The sequence below is a fragment of the Maniola jurtina genome, chromosome 8 (genome assembly GCF_905333055.1).
Source record: "Maniola jurtina chromosome 8, ilManJurt1.1, whole genome shotgun sequence".
Taxonomy (NCBI): Eukaryota; Metazoa; Arthropoda; class Insecta; order Lepidoptera; family Nymphalidae; genus Maniola; species Maniola jurtina.
In genome coordinates, this window is record NC_060036.1 from 5,349,844 (window position 1) to 5,376,190 (window position 26,347).

A 26,347-nucleotide genomic window follows, 5' to 3' on the forward strand; every position below is an offset into this window, starting at 1 on the left:
TGTTATAAAGATGTTAAATCCCGCTCAATTGTCACGCTCCATCGAGACAGTAATCCCATTTGAATCTTAATTAGTACCTACTAATTAATGGCGTTTCAAGAGACAGTTATACAAACAGTGGTTATTTTTAAAGTAATGCCTTAATTAGCCAACTTTGCGGTGTAGACTTAATGAAACTTTTTTTAACTCACCTATTGTTATCTAATTAACTAAAAGGATTAGAAAATTATCTAAGCAGGCTTCACGAGTAGATATGTCTGCGCTCATTATGTGGACACGAAGAATATTTTATTATACTTTACTTTACCCCCTCACGATTTTGTGTATTTTCTAGCTTAATCCACGTGAACAACTCGCTGAAGTAAGCTACTTATAATAGTCAGTAGGTAGGTATATGACGTTAAACCACGCTTCTTCAATTACAGAACATCGAAGTTATGAGTTAAGTTGTGGAAATTTAGAACACAAACATGGCTACTACAATAAAGTGATTTAGATTGTTTGCAACTGTGTAGTATAATTTGATTTGTTATTTGCTACTCGCTGTACTGTGATAGCCTAGTGGTTAAGATGTCCGCTTCCTATTCGGGAGGTCGGGGATTCGATCTTGTGCACGCACCTCTCACTTTTCGGAGTTTTGTGCGTTTTGGGAAATTAAATGAGGTGAGGAAAAACATCGTGAGAGAACATGCAACATCGCGTAACATTTGTTACGCGATTACTCCGCTATTTATAAACTGATTTTGATGATAATTTTTTAGTATATCATACTTCAGAGGTGGTCCCATTACAATTTGGTGAAGATCTAATGAATATCTTCGGCGATGGAATACGGAACTGTTCAATGGATAAGAATAAATTGCTCGCGATAAGTGTACGAGCTTAGTAAACAGTAGTTTTTTAACCAGGCATAGCATATTTAAATACATGACCACTAAAAATTGTAAAATAAATTAAATTATTAGTTACTGAAGTCGGTTTTAATTTTTTAATTAAAAAATATTTTTTTTTGACTCTCACTTTAAATTTTCCCGACGTTTTTTTTTTCAAAATTTAGTATTTACTCTGTGTAGCGGTAACAGGTTTCCGTGCTAAATTTCAATTTAACAGCTCTTATAGTTTATTTTGAAAATGTCTGTGACACACAGACAGACGAAACAAATGAACTGGACGTATTTTAAGTTTCCTTGCTTTACTACGGAATCCTAAAAAGGAACCCATAAGGTGCAACTTCCTCCGTCTGTCCGTCTGTCATAATTCCTTATTTCAGAAACTCGTGTGCCTACCTGATATAGATATACCAAATCACTTGGTACCCATCTTTGCCCTAGGGGGGTAACTGGCAACGGCCGAAGCCTGCCACTAGAATTTCTGCTTCTTCTTCTTCGTCGTAACACTCTTGGCAGAGCGGAGAGTTACTCCATTGAGCATCTTATAGTGCAGGATAATAGAAACATAACCCTTCGAGAACTTTGTATAGGTACCTATTTATACGGTATGTATGCACGGAAATAATATGTATATTGTATATCGCTGTAGGTATGTTTGTATGGTAATGTAGTCTTATTAGAAAAGGCTAGCTTGCCCGTGTGGACTACACAAATTTCAAACCCCTATTTTACAACTTAAGGGGTTGAATTTTCCAAAATTCTTTCTTAGCGGATGTTTGCGTCATAATAGCTATCTCCAGCCCAATCTATCCAATAGTATAAGCTGTGCGTTGATAGATCAGTCAGTCAGTTGTTTCCTTTTCTATAATTAGATTATTATAGATAAGCCGTCAAAAGCCGGGAAGAAAGGCATAGTAATGCATAAAACATTTAGACACTGTAAACAAAATAATATAAATTCACGATGAACAATAAATAATAATTATGAACCTTGTGTTAATAAGACGACTTGTTTGTTCTTTTAATTACCATTCGGAATATTTGCCGGATGAAATCGCTTGACCTCAAAATTGTTAGAGATATTGTTTGTTTCCCTCGAGAGAGCGCGTCGGAGAACAAAGCTTTTTTACAAACAAACTCGAATGGGAGCAGGTAATGAATATGCCAGAACAAAGACTCGAATGCGGAGCCTCATTACCCATTCAGTTGTAGCCGCCTTAAAATCATTTACTGAAGCTTTAATTAATGTAACAGTCGACACTGTGTTACGAACAACTTTCTCCTTTTTTCATATAAATTAAGGGAACGGAATACGAATTACCTGTTTCATCATGATCAAAACATCGCCAGCGCACTACTAAGCACTGATCTCATCTTAGAATGGAAAGGATTTAGGCCACGCTGGCCCAGTGCGGATTGACTGACTTCACACACCTTTGGGAATAATAAGGAGAACTCAGGCATACAGGTTTCCTAACGGTATTTTCCTGCACCGTTGAAGTAAATGATGCTTAAAACGCACATAACTCCAAAAAGTAATAGAAAGAGAGCCAGAGTGTGCCAGATATTCAGTTCAGTTGGGAGATAACAGGTAATAAAAGTGTAAAAAATATACGTCAATCAAAATATAAAGTCTAATTTTTTATATTTTCTTCGGAATAGTATTAGAAATCACGTCATGCATGACACTAGTGTCATAGCAACCCCTTACCCTTAAAGTTAAAAAGTTTTGGCAGGGGGTAGCCAAATGTATGACAAATACATGTATAGAAAGAATCAAAAGCTTAATTTGCTATAATCCGCTAAAATCCGCTTTTTAGCGGATTATAGCAAATTAAGCTTTTGATTCTTTGTATATCATGGACTTGCGCAAAGTAACGCCTGCTTCTATACAAATACATGTATTTGTTATACAATTATCCTCAAGAAAGTTTTCAGTGGAAGGAGTTAAAAGACCGTCAGCAATAAGAAATACGACACAGAAAGAAAAAAAAAATCAAGATTGTTCTCAGTACAAAAAACAACTACAACGAAAAAGATAAAAAAACTCGACAAGGAACAATAAACCTAGTTTGTACTATTTAAAGGATATACCTAATATAATATTGTAGCAACCAAGGTTATAACAGAATTACAGTTAATAGTAGGTATGTTAGCTCTGCTTTGGATTAATTTAAATGCCATGTTTAACCTCATAGCATACTGAATACTCATACCTTCGTAGAAACAGCGTAGGAAATGATGCCGGAGAAAATTTATTTCACATTTTGCAAGTTCCTGGTAGAAATTGATCCGTTTCGTATTTACTTAACTCATAATAATAATAATATGAAAAGCATTCAAGTAGACTAAAAAGTTTAGATTCCGTGCGTAGGTGAAATTTCACGGACACGTACGAAGTGATTTGCTTCCTCGTTTCTAATCCGAACTATTAGGATATGAAACGCTCTTCCGGCATCAGTTTTCGCCTCCACTTGTAATATTCTATTAGTACTATTGAAATATATCTCTTTTGTTTGTGGATTAAATGATGGAAGACGGAGCTGTAGAATACGTCTTTATTTGGTGCAGGCTTATGGTCGACTCTTAAGGGACTAAACAGTAATTATCTCGAAATCTTACGTGCAATTGTTTAATTGATATTTCTTAATCCAACCTACATAAATTGTGCATCACCTTTTGTTTAATTTAACGCATAAGCAACCTACATATTACACTATTAGTACCTTTACTCAAGAATGAATAGGCATTGTCTAAGCAAGCGCACTTCTTAGGCTGCATCACCACTTGCCAGCAGGTCTACTTGCAGTCAAGCGCTAATCTATGAATTTAAAAAAGATATACTTACTTACGTATTGTACGAGTCAACATCATCATGATCATCACGGCTATCACGGCTCTTGTATGAGTAGGTACTATGCGCTAAAACTATGTGTAAAGGTCCTTCACTCCTTGTAAGAACCAAAGTTTCCTTTTCATCAAATAGGTAGGTACAAATTTTTGATACAGTTTTTACTCATAGTCTTTATGTATTGTCATTTTATAAAAGCCTATTATTAGCCTAATATTATATATGCGAAAGTGTGTCTGTCTGTCTGTCTGGCTGTCTGTCTGTCTGCTACCTTTTCACGGCCCAACAGTTCAACCGATTCTGACGAAATTTGGTACAGGGTTAACTTATATCCCGGGGACGAACATAGGCTACGTTTTATCCCGGATAATCAAAGAGTTCCCACGGGATCTTTAAAAACCTAAATCCACACGGATGAAGTCGCAGGCATCCTCTAGTAAGATTTATAAAATAACACCAAATATAGAACAATAAACTAGTAAAAGTAAAATAACTTGATGTCGTATACGCCTATCAGGGTCGTAAACTGCGGTTTACTACGAAAGGGTCGCGCACATTCAGTCTCATGCAAATGTAACGATAATACTTTTTTAGGGTCAATAAACTGTTGCGTCTGCTCCTTTACAGCATGATAATATTATATAACAGCTTTTTTTTTGAAAATTAGCCCAGGACCAACTCCCACTATTTGGTCGGATCCAAGAAATAAAAGGAGGGCTGTTCATCTTGTGGACAGTCCGAAACTAACTGGCTCGTTGGAAAGCCTGGAGCACCGCAGAGATGTAAGCTCTCAGTTACACGTCTCACATCTCTCTCTCATTCCACCTTCCCTTTTCTACAACCACACCGCACGCCACCGTAAGCAATTTCACCCTCACCATCTGGGTGCCTGGTGAACTTCGACCGCCGCGCCCGTTGTGCAGATCCTTTTTTCCACGCACATGCAAACTGTCGAATTACCTCCCATCGGTGGTGTTCTCACAGATTACAACATGGGGTTATTCAAGGGGCGGACCAACAAATTCCTGAATGGCGGATCCTCTGGTGCTGCTAATCAGGTCATAACATCAGGTGAACCACCAACTAGTTTGCTCGCTATTTTTATTAAAAAAATAAAAGCCGGCGTCCACAGTCCCGCACCGGAAACCCCAGCGGTTGTAGACCGCCCACTAAATAGTCGTATGAACTCAAACGACTTGCCGGCAGCCGCTGTACTCGTACATACTTAATTGGCACAAGACCATAGCTTGCGGAAATCCATGCAAGAGACCTATAGGGATGTATAGATAAGTAGATGACTAGTTGGTACTGTTGTGCATATAGGTATGCACAATTTATAAACTAAATTGACAGTGATTGAACTATTTGTAATTGATAAGCTTCTAAGTAACGGAGTTATTTGTCAAAATGCCGGACAATTTTGACACATTACAAAGTTGCTAACAGCCGAAATCTTGTCTTGATAAAAGTTGCTTAGGTATGTCAGTTTCCGGGATTTAAGCTAACTCTGTACCACAATGCATCAAAATCGGTTAAACTGTTGGACCGTGAAAAGCTAGCAGACAAACAGACAGACAGACAGACACACTTTCGTATTTATAGTATTAGTATGGATTTGAGCACAAAGGGTGACGTAAAAAATAATAAGTAAGTATTTAAAACTTTATGCCACGACGCGACGGCCCATGATGTATAGTCATTTCATTAACTACATTTTGATGCAGTGAAGCTTCGAAGTTTCGTTTCAAGACTTTCGTGGACTGTGAGTTGTGACTCTGTCAATATTCTTGTTTTATATACAAAAGCTCGCACAAAAACGTTACTTGCACACACCATTCCGAAACATCCCTATTTCCATTATAAATATGGAAATTACTCACGACAGTTTAAACGTTAAAACATTCCCATTTCATTCAAACAATGTTCTCAAGATGTAGAAGACATGGTAAATACATTTCCATACCGATCTGAATAATTTCGTGAATTTAAAGAGCTATCCCTAATTCGTTAGGTAACAATAATTACAAATGACAAGGTTAGGTACGACAATATTTTGGAAATATACTTGGAGGTAAATTAACAGCTAGGTATAGGTTAATAGTAATACGAGGGTTAGATTCAACGAATTCATGATAGGGTCCGGACCGTTTGTTGTTTAATTAACTTACTACCTCCAACTCCAACCCTATTATATACGACGTTGATAGAATAAGATTTATAGATAACCAAGATTAGGTATGCTATGATTTCCTAAACAAAGACGAATATCTACCAACGTACCATGAAATCGGCATGGGCTGCTTTATTTTTCTGTTGGCTGGCTTCCCAAGAAGTGTGCGAGTATGTCTGGCGAGAGATGAGTGTGAAACTTTCTAAAATTTTCAGTTTCATTTCCAGTGTAAGAATGAAATAGCTCATCTAAATTTATTATTATTAGATATCTTCGCTAACGTGGAAAAACCTAATCAGAGCCACGAGTGGGACAAGATTGGGTACAGCGGAAAATGGAAATCAATGCAAGACTCAGACCAGTAGTGGGCATGCATCAGATGAGACGACAATGACGACTGTGAAATATCTAGTAAATAGTATGCTAGGGACGGAGACTCTTTCTTAGTGTTTACGTGTTTCCAAGGTATAAAATAACTACTAACTCTACGTGGGTACGTGTTCATTGGCAGTGGTAATCACTTAACATCAGGTGACCCGCTTGCTCGTTTGCTCTCTATTTTTTATGATTAAAAAAACAAAATGCATCTGTACGTATCTAGTTTGTGGATGTCACAGTTCGATTTACCCACACACATGTAGATTCACTTTGTATTTGTACCCGACTACGGGAAAACCAAAAAAAAGGCTTATGATTTTAGCAGTCTACATATTGTAGGTTTGTATTTATGTGTGTGTTAGCGTCCAAACTGCTGAGCCGATTTTGATGAATGACAATCGATTTGTTATTATAGTCCGGGTCACGTAGACTAGATTGTTAAAGAATAAAAAGTCGACCTGATGGATGTTACATCCAAAAACGTGGGGGTCCCCAAAAATTGTTTTTGCTACCAATTGTTTCGAGTGGGATATCAAATGAAAGAGATTTTTTTTTAAGTTCTTGTATAAAAATTAGTACAATGTTAAAATACACCAAGCACAGAAAAACAATTTTACTATATCTCTCTAATAGAACCCAGCAATTAAGAGTTGAAGGATGCTTAAGTGATACGTATACCTGCTCATACGGAGTCCCTCAAGGTAGCACCTTAGGCCCTACACTTTTCTTAGCTTATATAAACGAACTATGCAATATACGAATCAATAATGCTGATGTCATAATGTTTGCTGATGACACAGTTCTCTTATTCCACGGTTCCACATGGGATGAGGTTAAAGTAAATGCAGAAATAGGCCTAAGTAAAATAATTTCGTGGTTAGAACATAGTCTTCTTTCTCTTAATACCAACAAAACCAAGTATCTTTGCTTCAGCAAAACCAAAAGTGGACGACCGCCAAATGATTTTAGAATAAGAGCGCATTGTTACCCGTGCAATCAAGATGATGGATTTATGTGTAACTGTGATTCCTTAACGCCAGCGAATACAGTTAAATACCTTGGCGTTACAATAGATGATAATATGACTTGGGTTCCACACATAGCTAACACTAGTATGCGTATTAGAAGACTTATTTACATTTTTAAAACCCTACGCGCAGTATGTAGTACGGATATGTTAATCAAGCTTTATAAATCCCTTGGCGAATGTGTCCTCAGCTACTGCATCTGTGCCTGGGGTGGAGCTGCTAAAACGCATAATCTTGAGGTTGAGCGGGCTCAACGCGCCTTGCTCAAAGTCATTAAGTTTTATCCGTTTATCTTTCCAACTACAAGATTATATGAAGATTGCGACGTACTCTCGGTAAGAAAACTCTTTATCTACCAGACGCTGCGCAGATATCACAGTGAAGCGGTTCCACTCCTACCTGCGAGTACAAGGAGAATCGACAGATGCCCTGTACCTGCAGTCAAGAGTAGTTTAGCGCGTAGACAGTACGACTTTCTTGCACCCTTCTTATATAACCTACTAAAAAAAAGAACATTGAAAGATATGACGAATAGAGACTTAAAAAGCTATGTCAAAACATGGCTGAAGAAATACGACTATGAGAATGTCGAGAAATTATTCTGCAAAAAGGATTAACAAATTAAATAAATGTAATTATTATATTTTATATTTCTTTTCACGCGCAAACGCACTCAAACTCGCACACACACACACACACACACACACACACATTACACATACAAAAACACACACACACACACACTACACAAATCTCTTAGAATTGTAACTATCTATCTTTAAATATTAAGTATACCTTTAATTACGTGTTTTCAATTTAAACTTAATTTAATTATTATAAGTGGTTATATTATATTGTGATGTACACTATATTATGGGAAGACACTGCCTCCTGAAACACAGTTTTCACTTCATCAGGAGGCAGGGCCTCACACCAAAGTCTGTAAATAATGTTCTGTTCAGATAATAAAGATTTATTTATTTATTTATTTATTTATATCGCTATCTATCGGTAGTTCGCGGGTAGTAGTGAGGTTTTCGTGCTGTTTAACTTTATCTTGTGAATATTGTCTCGTCCATGTCCGCAACCGCGCCCGCGCCCGCCTGTAACGTGAACCAGCACGCTTTACAATATTATAGACCTTCGATCCTGCCTAAACAATGCAAGGGGGTACGACTTAACGCAATTGTGATAGGGCTCTACCATTTATTATTCAATTAACTGGGTTTAAACATAGTAATGTTTGACTTTAATTAAATGGGCTTATTCCAGCGACAACTGTTGACGTAAACCTACCGTTAGTAACTAAAATAGTTAAGCATTTTTACACAGTATTAGTGTAATTTTTTTTAATAATTTAACTCAAGGATTTACCTATCTACACTCAAAAAATATTTCTAAATTTTTAAATCGTCACACAATTTCTTAATCCACAAAACATTATATTTCTTCACAATACAATGTATTTTCACGAAACCCATTTCCAAGATATTTTATTCATGGTATTTATTAATACCTAAACCAATATTTATTTTGCTTTGCTTTCTATAGTATATTTTTCACAAACCGTTTTGTAGATTCAAAATAAATAGCGATTCACTCAACCTATTTACCGACCCATTATTTGTTTTGCTCCGGTAAAAGAAATCCTACTCTGCTGAAGAAATCCTACTGTAATGCAAAGACGATCTTAGTTAATAAAAAAAAGGCTGTAGACATAATGGAACAATGACAGCGCTATGGCTTTAGTGTTTCCTTATTTTCCTTTGTTAGTATTAATTCGTAGATATTATAAGTGATTATATTATTTACTAGCTGATGAATAAAATGAAAGATTAGATATGTATAGATTATCATGCATACCTATCATTTCTTTTGCGGCGACTTAGATAATATCTCAATTTCAGGCTTCGAAAATGTATTTTCTTAATAAAATGCAAAAGGTAATTTTGCAATTTTATCTTGCTTGTACTTAAGCAAAGGAAAAATTCGGTTAAGTGCGAGCAGGACTTGCACACGGAGGGTTCAGTACCATCTTACTTCCAAGAAATAACACTTTTTTAGTTTAACTTAAAAGCTAGTGATATTATCATAATATTGATGTTAGAATAAAATTCTTTCTAGTATCGTGTTAAACACGAAAGGCAAGAAATACAAAAATTTCAGCAAAACACGAATTTTCATGGTAAAATAAAAGTTAAACAAGAAAAATAAATAAAGCAGGCAAGAAAATAAATTGATTTTATTGCATCTCATTTTTGTTCGTTATCTACACTTCATTGCATCGGAAATGGTGATTTGTTTGATGGTAGTTTATTGGTCGTTCGACGTTCAGAATCCAATAAAATAATCTGCTTCGGTATTGGAAATAGTTACCTACCTCTTTGATGCTGTGTTTTAGTATCGGAGACGATAAATAAATAATAATTGATGCGTGAATTCAAGCGTAACAAAAGTAATTTTATCGCATTTTAGGGTCTGTACTCGAAGGTTGCCAACGAGACCCTATAACTAAGCCTCCTCTGCCTGTCCGTCTTTCTATTTGTGGGCTGTATCTCATGAACGTTGTTACGTTTTACCTATTGGTAGAAAATTGAAATTTTCTGTTGCCCTTATAACAATAAAATATAACAAACAACCAAGATGGTGAGTTTCAAAATGGCCATCACACAAATTAAAAAGTAAATAGTGTTAAATCTTCTACGAGGCACCTTTGTGTTCGAGTATGACTCGCTCTTGATCGGTTTTTATACCTAAGTGAAAATTAAATAAAACGTTTCATTTGAACATAATTGAACGCAACTGTTAAAGCCAAAGCTATCCAAATGCAGGAATAATTACGTCAGGTGCAATAAATACAATGCACATTTTCTGTTTGGCTAAACTCAAAAGGCTTATTCAAGCGATCATGTTTAGAACACTCGCTAAAGAGCCAGTATGAACTGTGTAAATCAGTTTATTGCACCAATAAACCGCGGTTTAAACTTGTAACTTAGCACAACTTGATTCATAACTTTCATGTACTCAATTTTGAGACGTGTTTCCATTTTGACGTCAGTCTCTCGCGTGATTACATAATGATTTACCTCCAACAGTGTACGTAGCTTAAGCATGACCATAGCCAGGCTGGGGGAGGGGGGAGAGGGGTTCATGCCCCGTAATTAATTATGCATAATAGACTAGTTTTCGAATATTTTCTGAAAATATAACAAAAAATTTGGGCTCGCTTTGCTCGCGCTTACCTCGCGGGAACTCTGTACCAACCACATCTGTTTATACTTGTATTCTATTTCGCTGTCAAATTAAAAGATAAGAAGGGAAGAACAAAGGCTATTTTTAATCCCGGAAAATCAAAGAGTTTCCACGAGATTTTTAAAACCTAAGTCCACGCTGACGAAGTTGCGGACATCATCAAGTTCCTGAATAAGTTTAAAATTAAACATACCTATCCTACTTAACCATAATATAAATACATTGCATAAAGATTATTAAAAATTTCGGCATCAGATTAGGGCATAATGGTGAACAACTTATTAGCAGACTCATTAATCAGTTTCATTAACGTGGATTTAATATCAAACCCGGGATGTAGGAGGAAAAAGAAAAAGATTTTTACGTAATTTAGTGGAAAGCTATAAATTATGAAATTTTCTCGCGTCGTCAGTAAATGTTTTTGTTTTCACTTAACTAATGATGATTCTGTCAAGTACTAAATACCAATGCTGAAATGCAATTAATTATATCGATAATAATTAGTTATCCGTGTTATGAAATAAAATTAAGCTTTACCTAAAAAAGAAAGAAAGAAAATTAATTTGTTCATCTTGTGCAATGAAACGAGTAGACAGTGAATAAATAAATACCTATCTTGATTATTATTACCCATAAATATTTAGCACATAAGTACATAATTATTTTAGCGCTTCCAAGTTAACTTGTAACCTTCTTAGGCCGCAACGTAACTTACCATACAATAATATACTATAGGTACAATACTATAATGTAGCATTTAGTAGGTAATCGTGTGATTATCATATCATACTTCATACTAATATTATAAAGGCGAAAGTTTGTGTGCATGTGTGTGTATGTGTGTGTGTATGTTTGTTACTCCTTCACGCAAAAACCACTGGACGAAGTCGCGGGCGTCAGCTAGTAAAAGATAAAGCTGACTGACTGACTGATCTATCAACGCACAGCTCAAACTACTGGATGGATCGGGCTGAAAGGCATGCAGATAGCTATAATTATGAAGCACAAACATCTACTAAGAAAGGATTTTTGAAAATTCAATCCCTAAAAGGGAAAAACAGGGGTTTGTGCACAGTACCTACACGCGGACGAAGTCTTAACTAGTATAGTATAATATTCTGTTGCAAGCGAACATTTCTGAACACACTTTTAAACAGAGAAGATAAGTATAAGCCATATCTAAGCTTTATGTATCAAGACGTGTCACTCAATCCGGTTGAGCAACAAGCAAATTAACTTAAGAGGGGGGATGCTCACGTAATATCACAGAGGATTAGGCTTGTGAGCTGATGCTGCGTTAACAGATAACTTGATTGCCATCAAATAGAACCGATTGCATGCTCTCTGCCTGCCTACCTATTTAAGCCTTTGAGAGTATAATTATTATTATACCGAATTGATTTGCTCTATGACAAAGATAAAAAATGATAAGCAAGATGCAAATAATATACCTACTCAAACTAGATCGTCATAAATGTACGGAGGTATTTTTTTGTAAAATTGAATAAAATATCTAAGAATCTACTATTTTTTACCTGACTGTGGTGAAGCCCAAAGTAGGATTATGTGGTTAACCTGTATGTAGGTATGTATGTCTGTTCTTATGTCCGCTAAAGTTACTATAATAGTACTTATGTATAAAACCAATTTAAACACTTTCAATGATTCAAGGTTTCTTTATCGCAATTCGCATTCACACAACTTATTTCTCCATTCCATTGAATTTTCAGAAAACTCTTGACTATTGTTTTTTGTTTTAACCGTTGACCGAGAGATACGTTCAAATGCAAATTAATTATTAGGGTTATTTTCTTAAAGCATTTTAAATAAGAATTAATATTTTTGTGTACCTACTATTTTCATACAATTTTTTGGGATTTCACTATGGGATGGGATTTATAATTTTTTGGGATGGACTAGATCATGCCCGCAGCTTCGCCTGCGTGAAATTAGGTTTTAAAATATACCTTTTGATTTTCCAAGACAAAAGTAACCTATCCGTAATAGCCCGTTTCCGGGATGCAAGGTATCTCGATAGTCTGTAGTACCAACATTTCGTAAGTGATAAGTAAGTTTATAAAACGCTCGTAAACTTTAGTTGTATTTCCTAGAGAAAACCGGCCATCTGCGAGTTGGAAAACATTCCTTTCGATTAATACGTGGTCCTTATTATGGGATTATATGTCCTAGTCCTTTGTACGCACACCATAGAGATTTACAGTTTTAAAACTTAAAAAATAAGCAGTGATAATAAAATAATAGCGAACTAAGCGGCAAAAAGATTTTCTAAGATAATGTTCTTTAAGATAACGTAATATGTGGTTATTTACGTTCTCTTAGAAAATTCCTATCTTCAACGCGTCGGATTTAATTAACTATGTTTTAGTGATGATTTAATATAATAATATAACTTGCTAATGCCCGCGACTTCGTCCGCGTGGATTTAATTTAAAAAGTATCCCGCGGGAGCTTTTTGATTTTCCGGGATAAAAAGTAGCCTATGTCACTCTCCAGGTAACTACTATATTTACTCATGCAAAAAATGTGGTCGATCCGTTGCTCCGTTGCGACGTGATTGAAGGACAAACCAACAAACCAATAAACAAACACACTTTTACATTTATCATATGTACTTAGTGATTGGTAGGTATCAATTGTTCTTAGCTGTTGCGTATAGACTACTTTGTTCGCTCTAATAATAATATTCTCTGATATAAACGCGTTTCAAAATCAACATTAAATTGAGGCAACGAAATTAGTGTACGTAATCATTTTGTACATTTGATGCTACTCCGAAATTATGCTTCAGTTCAACGTAAACATTAATTACAATTTTAATACGCAAAACAGTTATGTTAACATAAATTTTGCACCGCTTTTTCGCTTGCGCTACATTTCATTTGTGCATAGTATAGGAACCTATTTGAAAAACAGCACTACATAACACAAAACAACATACTACAGCACTACATAGCTAACATAGCACAAAAAAAGCATTGATAGTGGTTAAGACGTCACGGATTTTCTTCGGTAGGTTAGTGTGGGACGACCTCCCGGAGAAATTCCAGAACATTTGGAGGTTTGTTCGGTCCGTCTGCCCAACTATCTGTGTGTCACAACCACTTCAAAATATACATACTAGCTGATGCCCGCGACTTCATACGCGTAGATTCAGGTTTTTCAAAATCCCGTGGGAACTCTTTGATTTTCCGGAATGAAAAGTAGCCTATGTGCTAATCCAGGATATTATCTATCTCCCTTCCTCAACCAAATCCGTTTAGTACTTTTTGCGTGAAGGAGTAACAAACATACACACACATACATACACACAAACTTTCGCCTTTATAATATTAGTGTGAAGTGTGATAAGCTGTAAGGTTGAACAGTAGATAAGTACAGTTATAGGAACCAATTACGAATTACGAAAAACATATTATTATATTTGACTATATAAGATTGCTGCCATGTATGAAAAAAAATTGTAAGCTATATAAAAAACTTCAAGATACATAGAAAGTAAACACGTAGAACGGGCGTTAATGAACCTTTTACTCTAAGGGTCATTTGTATGAAAACCTTCTACAGAAGTGTTTCAGTCAGCGGAAATAAATGAAGTCGACCGTACTGCTTGGCGAGATTCATCCAGTGAAAATATCTTGCAAAGACATTGCAATTAATGTTTAGGATGACCTTTGAATGAGTAAAAATAAGGTTTGCTCGATGATAGAAACAGAAGCTAGACTATCGTGGTGCGGGTAAGAAAACTAGAAATTATTTTTTGAAACAGAAACATAGGTATAGCTAATACCAGCTGGACTCACGTATTTAGTCGAAGTATATATATAGTATATGCTACACTATATTATACCGACTATAATATACATAGTTTCGATCCCATCTGGGATCCTTTTTCAGAGGGACTGTGCGCTGCATGGACCACTGTGAAGGAGGCTGTGAGTCCAGCCGGTATTAGCTATATTTATAATGGATATTACTCACGATAGTTTAAACGCTAGAAAAACAGTTCAAACAACTTCAATAACGACACACTACTAAAGAGTAAAAAATAATTTAATTTATTACCGTGTTTATTATGTGTAAAAAGGGTAACGTAGTTTTATACTTACTTAATAATATTTTTTGAAGCTGACGCCAATTAGCCGCTTGAACCGTCTAGTGCACCGACTCCAAATAATGATTACTTATTGAAGTCGGTTTTTTTTTTTTTTTAATATTATAATTTTTAGTGGCGCCAGTGTATCACTTACTAAAACCTACTATTTATTAAGCTATTACACCGATCGCTAGCAATTAAATAGCTTTTATCTATTGAGTTAAATAACTCTTATCCATTGTTGTTAAAAAAAAATTGCTAGTACCCAGATCGGTCCAGAAACCTCTCAGAAATCGGTGTACATTTCTCTCAGAAAAACCGTACCAAATTGAGAACCTCCTCCTTTTTGGAAGTCGGTTAAAAATCAGTCCAACGTTGATGAAATTTTAAATTTGTGTTGAATTCCCGAGTCATTTTAAACATTCCTACTGGTTAGAATTAAACCAAGCGCAGTAAATAGCAGTATAAATCATTAAAACTGCTCGTGCCGCGTAATTGCACGAGGAGTGACGTCAAGAGTTTATTTCCTCTGTTTTCAAGCCATTTAAAATACGGGAGATGTCATAGTGCATTGCGTCATGAAACCCTCATGGCCTCTGCAAATCTCCCCGTCGCCTAACAGGGTTAGCTCGGGAAACACAGAAAAATTGTTTCTAGATCAGGTCATCATCATCATCCTATATAAGAAGTTTTGTCCTGACTAACACACACCATAAACCATGGGTTCAGTAACTTGAAATTTTGACAGTAGATTCCTATGACAGAGGAGCTCACTAAGAAAGGATTTTGGAAATTTTATTCTAGGAGTTAAATGAATATAATACAAATAGGCTTTTATTTCAAGCATAACCCATAATTGTGTGCTAGTACGGAACAACCGCTTAACCTAAGTTAACGTACTTATTACTAGCATAACTTAACTTAGTTTAAGTAACAACTAATCCTAACCATTTACAATGGCCGGAGGCAAATAGAGCATGAATGTTTGTATAAAAGACCATCATTTTTCAAGTTATATCCGTGACAATTCGTCTTCCCGTTTCGAAATCAGAATAGAATCAGAATAGAAAATAACTTCGAATCAAATACCTAGGTACTACATGTACCTAGTTATTTATGTAAGTAGTTATTTTCTAAAATCTGTTTAAACAATAATTATTTTCCACGAGTTTAAGGAGTAAAATATTAGATTTTGATATTTAACATTAAAAGTTACACACCAAATTTTTAGATAGGGACTTTATTAAGTTTCAGGCATCCGTGCTTTCTACCGCGTAAAGTTTCAGACTTTCTTCCACGTATACTTTTAGTAACCTGAGGCAAGAAAGAAAAGGCATTTTCTAAGTAAGTGTTCAACCCAAGCGTTCTTTCCATGAGGCACAATACGTGCAAAAATAAATATTTAGACCTAGGTTTGTGTCTGTTCCATTTTGTGTGTTTGTTCTATTTTAAAGAAAAATACGTATAATTTGGCACATCCAGTATTTTCTGTACATCCTTGCTCGTAACCGACGCGACGTGTATGTCGTGGCGCACTTATTCAATAATCTGATTCAATTCACGGCGTAGGAACAGTTTCATGCTTCCTGAAGTCTAGTTTAATATTCTATTACTATACTCACTCAACTATGCACCTGCGTAGGTTTTAAAACTTGAGCCATTGAAATATCTTGGGCATATAGGTACTTTAAACAGTGGGTAGTAATTTAAAGCATTGTTAAATGTACTTAGTGATTCCTCTAAAAATAGTACCTAAGTAAAGTTTAAAATTGTGCAAATACCAAATCCAAATATCTATACCTACATAGTTTTACGTACATTATAATATTATACCTTTATACAAAATATAGTTAATTCAATAGTGAGTACCTATAGAAATTACCTAAATCAAGTGGAAAAGTAAAATGATGTTAATAATATAATTTTTCTAGTTCCAAAAGCATCAATGCCTAAAATAGGGCTCAGTACGTTCCTTAAACACTATAGCTACACTATACCTAATACAAATTATGTCATTACTATAAAATCAGTTCCTTGAAATACTACAACTTTATAAACAACAGGAGTTCCCAAATTAGCTCCGGAGGGCCCTCTGAGACCTAGCCGTGGAGTTCAAAGCAGTGTTAACTTTAGGTTAATTTATTTAAAACTTTCACATTGTGATTTCACTGCACGTTTGATAATAATTATATTAATTTCAGTAGTTTGTTTGCTATACTAAATACGCTCCTTACATAGTTATGGAAAACTAGATGTTCAAGAAATCTCGAGGGAAAAAGTAGCCTAGGACTTAATAATATGTCCAGCAGTGGGAGACGACGACGATACTATTTATGTGATTTACTTTGGTAAGTACTATATGAAACTAGTGGATAACCGGCGTGTGCTACTACGCTAAAAAAATATTTACTTATTTTATTTATTTAAACATCGTTATGGTTAACAAAGTTACAAAGAGTAAAAACACAGCATACACTTAAAAACAAAGAGCGACCTTATCACTAAAGTGATCTCTTCCAGGTAACCTTTACTAATAAACTATAATAACTCAAAATTTAACAAAACCCCTACAGAAACCTCTATAAGAAAACTAGAAAAGAGCTGATAACTTTCAAACGTCTGAACTGATTTTCTTCGATTATAGCTAAGAACACTCTCGATCAAGCCACTTTTCAGACAAAAAAAAACTTACTTAAAATTGGTTCATTCGTTTAGGAGCTACGATGCAACAGACAGATACACCCGTCAAACTTATAACACCCCTCTTTTTGGGTCGGGGGTTAAAAAATGTTCACCGACAAACACGGAAAACGACATAGTACCTACTTATTATATAGATTTTAAACAGCTATTTGGCTATCGATGGTCCACTAGAAACGTGCAGTAAACTCGATATGTGGCTGTAGTATTCAGATTTCCCATCAGCGGTTACTGCGGTCCGCAACATTATCCTGATGGAACAATGGGGTGGACATTACGGGGTCTTCTAGCGCGATGGAAGTACTCATTATTGTACTTAGGACTGAGTACTTTGCTGTGTTCAATGTTTGTTCATCTGTTGATGTTATAGTCACGTTGATAAGTGTCATATTGTATTAATACAGTGTATTTAATTAGAATGCGGCTTAGTTATATTACACAGAATTTAAACAGCTATTTGGCCATAGATGGTCTACAGTCTACACAAACATGCAGTGTACTCGAGTGTCATACTCGGACACGCAGAAATTGCATTTTTATTGTTATAATATTTATTTTACCATCTTGATACATTCGCTATCGTGGTACGGAGAAGAGGAGACCCTAATATGACGAAAACAAGTCATAATTAAGTAACAAGATAATGTTCAAAACTAAATACTCTCATCATGTAAAATTGTTTTTCTGTCGCTAGCTACATTTTGATATTGTACCTACTTTTGTAATAAATAATTATAAACTCAGAAATTTCTCCTCTCTCATTTAACATCTCACTAGATAAGTAGTAGATACGATAGAAAAAAAATTCAGAGACTCCCATTTTTTTGGATATATCTAAAAATCCGTCATATTCATTTTAATCGCGAGCCTAACGAATCGATTCACATCCCATTCATCAAAGTCGGCTCAGTAGTTTAGGCGCTACCGTGGAACAAATAGGTACATACATACTTACATAGACTGCTAAAATCATAACCCTACCCTTTGACTTTGCCGTATAGTCGGGTAAAAATAATATACATAATAGTAATAAAATCACATAGTAAGTTATATGAATGCTGAAATTTCTTTAATGTTTGACGTAGAGTTGAATATTGCCTTGTTCAGAATCCTTTTGTATCACCATTTGAAAGGCTATTCAGCTTTTCAATAAATCCTGGCTGAATTCACCGCAGGATCGTCACTAAAAATTAATAACCACTTGGGACTTCTTTCAGTGATATGTAAAATAGTTTATTGTCTCGTCACAAAAAAGCTTTAAAACTTGCTTATTATATTAATTTATGACTAGCTGATGCCCGCGACTTCGTTCCCGTGGATATGTTTTTAAAAATCCCGTGAAAGCTCATTGATTTTCCGAAATAAAAATTAGCTTATGTTTTGCCCTAAAAAGGACTCCAGACGGGTTCGAAAATAGTCGGGCTTACTTCAACTAACTAATCACGTAAGTCTAGTCGTGTTATTTATTTAAAATAATTCAAGTTATTTCATTTGACCGCAAATCTAATTCAAAAAATTTGTGAATGTACAAAACTTAATCCGAGAATTAATTGAATAGAAACCCCTCATGCCCTCTAAATTTAATCAAGTCGTAAACAAATGATAAAGGTTGAACCCTCGCATTAACGTGGAAGCCCGGACAACGGTTAATATGAAAATGTGGTTAACCGCCCCGAAAATGTGATGGCACTAATATAAAATGCTCTTAGTACGAAAACAACACCACTCTTTGAACCAGTCTCTACTCTCTACTTTCTACAGTCACACTCTCGTTGAGATGTATGAAAAATTTATGAGCTTTCATTTATTCATTCAACGAAAAACGAGAATGATATAGCATTTAGAATTAATGAAATCAGTGATGAACAAACTGTGAAATGAATTTCTAAAAAAAAAATATTTTCCAAGTTATCTAGATACGCGATCGTGTGTCAGTGTGCTTTACATAAGTAGCCTATTTACATTTCTATATTTCTGTCTCCATTAAAACATAAATGTTTAAAAAAATAATGTGTGTTAATAACAACTGATTTTTCAATCGCAAAATAATGTTTAACTGATGAATAGACCCGGTTATCTTATCAAATCTCCAGGTATATCAAAGAAGAGGATAGGAAGGTTAAGAACAAATAAACATAAGGCCGTAGGGATGCTAGCCGTCCGACAGTCGGAGGAATCTAGGCATATTTTTTTAATAAATAAAATTGGAGTGTCTGTCTGTAATTTCGAAATAACTACCTCATATTAAGCTCATATGGTTATTTGAACGATACCATAACTGAATCAGACGTTTTTAAAATTTTCGTCTGTCTGTCTATCTGTTTGAACGGGCTAATCTTCGGAACGGCTGAACCGATTTTGACGGGATTTTCGCAGGTAAGTAGAGAATTGGCCAGGAAGTAACATAAGCTACTTTTTGACCGACTTTGAAAAATGGAAGAGTTGTGTTTTTCTACCGATGTACACTGATATCTCCGAGATTTCTGAACTAATTTGCGTATTTTTTTTTAATCGATAAAGCAACTTTGCAACATTGATCCATAAAAAAATTGGATTCCAACTCTTCAATCCTGCAGGGGACCTGACCACCAAAACTGATGTGATTTAGAAACTGTCGGTTATAAATTGATCGATATTGAATTTATCTATACCAAGTAAAAACTTTGTCGTTGACCTCGAAGACCCAACTCCTAAATCCTGGTGATCCCTCGGGTTTTTTAAAGGATCATCCGTTTAAATGTTTTTACGTGGTACAGAAAGACGTTGCATCCCGGGGATGGGCTATTACTGATAGGCTACTTTTGTCCTGGGAAATCAAAAGTTCCCACGGGATTTTTAGAAACCTAAATCCACGTGGGCGAAGCTGCGTGCATCAGCTAGTTCTTCAATATTGTCGGATGACTATAAGTGTATATTTTTGCGCACAGCGCAACGCAAAGGAGTTGTTATTATTACCTTGTTTCAAAAAGCCCGTATTTTTCTGGACCATTAGAGTGTATGGTTCTTATTTGGACACATTATAATAATTAATGTTGAAGTAGCACTAATGGAACATTTCGCTTGCCCGTTTCGTGGGTTTCTTTTGCCATTATAGCGTGTTCACATTTTCGGGGTAGCGAGGTCCCGTCTGGCCTTTACCTAAAATTGTGTTAATTAAAAATTTACCAAGTGCTATTTTCAGAGGCTCTATTTCAAGTTAAAATTAAATCTAGTCAAAAGTCGGATGGCTAGGCATGATCAAAAATATATTTTTATTCCAACACAAGTTAGCACTTGACTGCGATCGCACCTAGTGATTAGCGATGATGCAGTCTAAGATGGATGCGGGCTAAATTGGAAGGTGTATGGCGGTTTCCTAAACCCATACCCCTGATTGGTTTCTATGTGGCATCGTACACGCTAAATCGCTTGGCGACACGGCTTTGCCGGCAGGGTAGTAACTACCCACGCCCGAAGCCTCCCAATAGAGCAGACTAGAGACAATTTAGAAATTAGAAATTCCCATGTTGCCCCTGCTGGGAATCCAACGCGGGACCTCCCACTTATAAAACCACACCCATTACCAACTGAGCCAGGGCGGTCGTCAAACACCTAGCACGTTAAAATTGTAACTGTATATTAGGACTTTTTTAACAATCGTGGTGCAAACAAAATACGGTAACCTTATGAGGCTTAGGTTTAACCAGACATTGTTGACATATTGCTCACATATTGTTGACAGTCTCAAGGTCAAGGGATACCCATTTGCTTCGGTCGAGGCGTATCCAAATCGACTATGCAAAGTAAAACCTCCTCAAGCCGGCATCTGCATACTGCATAGCCTAGAGCTGACACTAAACAAAAACATAAAAAGTTTGGCAAGAAATAAAATAATATTGCTTACCTATGTTACTTATATAATAATATGTAGGTACATAAATATTAATCCGTATAGGTTCAGATAAAGAGCTCATTCTTTTTATTTACTGGTAACTGAAAAAAATTAGCTTCAATTTCAACTTGTAACAAAGTTAGCCTTGTACAAAATGATAAAGGCACATAATTTCATTTCAAAAGCAAATATTATGTAGATAAAAAATATGTACGATAATATTTAATTACAAGTACCTACTTGAAGTCGTGAGACTCGCGATGGCGAAATAAATAATGTTCTACATTATTCAAACATAAACATAACCCTCGGCTTCATGAAGTTTGATTTTCAGCGAACACACACATTTATTTATTTTAACCTTTGTAGTGAGTTTCATGAAATCCAATAACAGAATACGCTGAGGTAATGAAATTCAAAACCACTTCAGTCTATTTGAAGTTCAATTCAATAGGATATTGAGTCTGGTTCTGATATAAAGCTCTTTGTAAAAATAAGACATCGCTTGACCTTTTATTTTTTTTAGGCTTAGTTAATTGATTGTATCGTCTGACCGCTTTGCTCATATTCGTATTACTTAGCATGTTTTAAATCTTCTTGTTTTTGTCTGCATTCTGAATAGGTGCGGTGGTAGAGTTATAGACGTGGCATATTAAGACACTATAGTTCGCGACAGGTCAAGATGGCAATCGGGGTATGAGGCGGGGAGACTTGCCCCATTTGCCATCTCGACCTGTCGCGTAATATAACTGTTGTCCTGCATGAAATAAAATACATTTTGATTTTAAATCAATTGAGAATCAGGACTATGTATTATAAAAGCAGGCGTTATTTTGCGGAAGTCCATGATATACAAGGAACCAAAAGTTTAATTTGCTATAATCCGCCAAACACCACACAGCACCACACAGTACCATACAGATTTCGTTGGTTTGGCGGATTATAGCAAATTAAGCTTTTGGTTCCTTGTAAATCAGGACTATAACAAGTCGCAAGGGGCCACTAGATTCGTGCATGTGGATTGTGGAAGACCCTACAAAAGATCTATGTCCAGAAGTGGACGTCTATCGGTTAATAATGATGATAATGATGATAATAATTACATTAAATGAAAATTATAATTTTGAGTAAGTATATCAAAGGCGTGAACATACTAATTGAATAAATTAACTTTTTCTTTGATTTTATGTTACAGGATTAATTACATAACAAATATTAGAGGATGCCCGCGACTTCGTCCGTGTGGTTTTGGGTTTTTAAAGATCCCGTGGGAACTATTTGATTTTCTTGGATAAAAAGTTGCTTATGCCAATTACAAGGACGCAGGCTACCTTGGTACCTTTCATAGAAATCGCTTAAGCGGGTGGGTTTTTGGGGATCCCGTGGGAACTCTTTGATTTTCCGGGATAAAAAGTAGCTTATGTCCGTCCCCGGGATATGAGCTAACCCTGTACCTTGTCAGAATCGGTTAAACTGTAGGGCCGTGAAAAGGTAGCAGACAAACAAACAGACAGACAGTCAGACATACAGGCACACTTTCGCATTTATAATATTAGTATGGATTTATGTACACAGTTCTAATATGAAATTTCTCACAGTATTAGTAAATATAGAGTATGGTACCTAGGCCGTGTTTGAACACACACGAACATGGCCGTTATATTCCGCCCGATAGCCTGTGGTTATGACCGCAAGCCACAAACCAACAACTGAGGGGAGTATTACAACGTAGCTATATCTAGACGTGTATTAATTAAGATATTAATGATGAGACTGAGTATTGGAATGCAGCCCAATGTAACAACGATAGAGGTCAAATAGGGCAACTTGCTACCAGTATTAATTTGTCCACATAATAGTACCTATACCACAACATATACAGCCAATTTTACACTAGACAATTCCCGTGACTTCGTCCACATAGATTTAGGTTTATAAAATCCCGTGGGAACTTTGATTCTCCGGGATAAAATGCAGTTTTCATCTGTCGCTAGGAAAACAATCCCGTGGGATCTTTTTGATTTTCGGGATCAGTGTAGCCTGTCCTTCGTGGGATGTAAATTAAGCTATCTCCGTATCTTTCGTCAAAATTGGATAAATGGATGGCCTATGAAAAGCTAGCAGAAAGACGGATACCTAGACACAGTTTCGCATACCTAGGTATTAGTATGGATAAAGAGAGACGTTTGCCATGCCATCATGCCAATCACTAAGCAAATACCTAGCTGATGCCCACAGCTTCACCCGCGTGGATTCAGGTTTTTAAAAATCCCGTGGGTACTTTTGACTTTCTAGGACAAAAGGAGCCTATCCATAATAAACCGTCTCCGGGATGCAAGATATTCCTGTCGTACAACATTTAAAAGCATGATCCTTTGAAAATCCCGTAGGATCACCAGGATTTAGGAATGCAAATCCTTACAGCATCAAGATTGAGAAGTTGGGTTCTCGAGGTCAACGACAAAGTCTTTACTTGGCAAAGATACCTTCAAAATCAGTTTATAACCGACAGTTTCCAAATCCAATCTGCATTGGTGATCAGGTCTCCTGCAGCATCAGGATTGAGGAGTTGGAATCCAAATTTTGAACAGGACAATGTCACAAAGTTCCTCTATCAATAAAAAAAAAATACGCAGATCGGTTCAGATATCTCGGAGATTTCGGTATACATAAGCAGAAAAACACAACTCCTTTTTTGTAGCCTATATTATACTACCTGGTTAATTCTCTACTTGTCTGTGAAAGTCCCGTCAAAATTGGTTCAGCCGTTCCGAAGATTTGCCCGTTCAAACAGACAGACAGACAGACAAAAATTTTAAAAATATAAATATAAGCTATGTGGCTCTTACTCCGCCGAGAGAATTGGCCAGATATTGTGGACTAACATTATGCAGATGATTCTCGAATTTTGACTACGGGTCGAAAAGAGCGTAGGCATAGCGTGCGACACGTACTCAAAGTTGTGCGATTAAAACGTTACTAAATTCAAATTCAAATTCAAATTATTTTTATTCAAGTAAACTTTTACAAGTGCTTTCGAATCGTCAAAATTATCTACCACTGGTTCCTACCGAGAAGAGCCAGCAAGAAACTCGGCGGTTGCTCTTTTCAAGTATTCAATTTACAATAATATGCCAAATAATGCATTACATTAATAAATATATTAATAATGTAAGTATTTACTGTCAACCATAAACCTAAACAATATACATGCGTGTACACAAGTACTGCAAGCTCAAACACTCGTAGTATTAACATAGCTAACAGCATAACTCCCACAGAAGCTCTCGAGTCTCGAACGGATCAGAGTGAACAACATTTATTGAGGCCAAGGAAGCTAATAGCGCCGATTCTGTTGTCTTTCTCTAACTCAACTTAGAGTATCTGCATCTTTTCTTTTTAATATTGCTAAAAAAGGGCGGAACATGAATTTTATATTTAAATTTTAAATTGAGTTGTTTGTGTACCTACAGCTGTTGTGAATAATTTACAAAAGCTGAAGCAGCGGTTACCTGAAACAAAGCAAAAATATTGATAGAAAATAGAACTAAATATTGTTGTCGTAAATAAAGACAAAGGAAACCATAAATACAACTAAAAGCAAAACTAGATTAAGTTCAAGTTTATAAAATACAAAACGGAAATTAAGTAGGTAAGTAAATAGTTTATTTAAATAAGCTAAAACCCCGGGATTTATTTCAAATGTTGTTAAGAGGGGTCTCTCCGTCACTCGCTCCATACAAACGTAGTTTGTCTCTCATTGGAATACTAACCAATCATACTCAATGGAATTTTGTAGAAACGTTTCGGGAACCAATATCTATGCCTGTGGTTTTCCAGATTTCCGTTGAAATATTCGGTTTCAAAGTTACGCGGTCTTAAAAGTTCACATACAAATCTTTGAGCCCCTGTAATTTATAACTACATATTTTTAGAAAAATCTAAAACACCACAGGCACAGATATTAGTTTCTGGAATATGTCTGCAAAATTTCATGGACTTTGGTTGGTTAATATTCAAATGAAATTGGGGCTACGATTGTATGGAGTAAGTGACGGAGAGAGCCCTGTTAATTGAAACATTTATTCAAAACGTGTTTTTGAACTTAAGCATTTTGTGTTTCATAAAGTTAAATCGATTTTCTACTCATGCTGTCAATTCTGAAAACATTTAATTATTTAGGCAAATAGGAATTTTGGGTGAAATTAATACTGTAACATATTTTATGAATCGTGTTTTGGTCCGATTTTCACTGGAAATAACTTTTATTCAAATGTCATTACCATCACTGCCCATGTTTAATTTAAATGTACGTAATTACTTAGTATTTAAAACCGAATAAAACAACAGATTTAGTTATAACTTTTTATACTTTAGGGTGCTCTGGTTTTGCCCAGAGAGTTTATTGTGTTTGATTAAAAATGAAGTTGTAGGGTGGTTTCCTTGCGTAGCCTGATTACAGAAAACTGACCTCATAGCTTTAGTGAAATTATAATAGTTAACCCCCAACCAAAAAAGAGGGGTGTTATAAGTTTGACGTGGTGGCATCGTAGCTCCTAAACTAATGAACCGATTTTAATTTAGTTCTTTTTGTTTGAAAGGTGGCCATTTCGAAAGCCCTGCTAATTGATATGGTTATCTTACTTTGAAAATTGAAAATGCTAATTATTTATTTGTAGTACATTTTTTTTTATGTAACCATAAATTCACGATTTTTGGATTTTTTCCTTTACTTCTGTTATAAGACATAAATAATTACCTGCCAAATTTAATAATTCTAGGTCAACGGGAACGGATTTTCTTGTCACACAGGACAGACGTACAGACGGACAGACAGATAGACAACAAAGTGATAACTAACTATAAGGATTCCGTTTTCCCTTTTGAGGTACGGAACCCTGAAAAATGAAAGAGTTCCCACAAAATTTTTCTACTTTTCTAGACATATAAAGCATACTGTGATATTCTGTAATGAAATAAAATTTTAGATCAACGAAAAGTAAGTATTTGCTTATTAAAGTACACCGTAGTGAAAAGTTGTGTTGCATAACTCATCCCCTTTTTCCTTACAGCCACAGATTTAAATTTTCCTC

General features: G+C 35.6%; 1 protein-coding gene across 3 annotated transcripts in view; it reads right to left on the reverse strand.

The window, feature by feature from the left end:
• LOC123867643 (poly(rC)-binding protein 3) overlaps nt 1–26,347 on the reverse strand; it is a 217,222-nt gene that overhangs the window by 143,035 nt on the left and 47,840 nt on the right. The gene's annotated exons all lie outside the window — the stretch shown is intronic.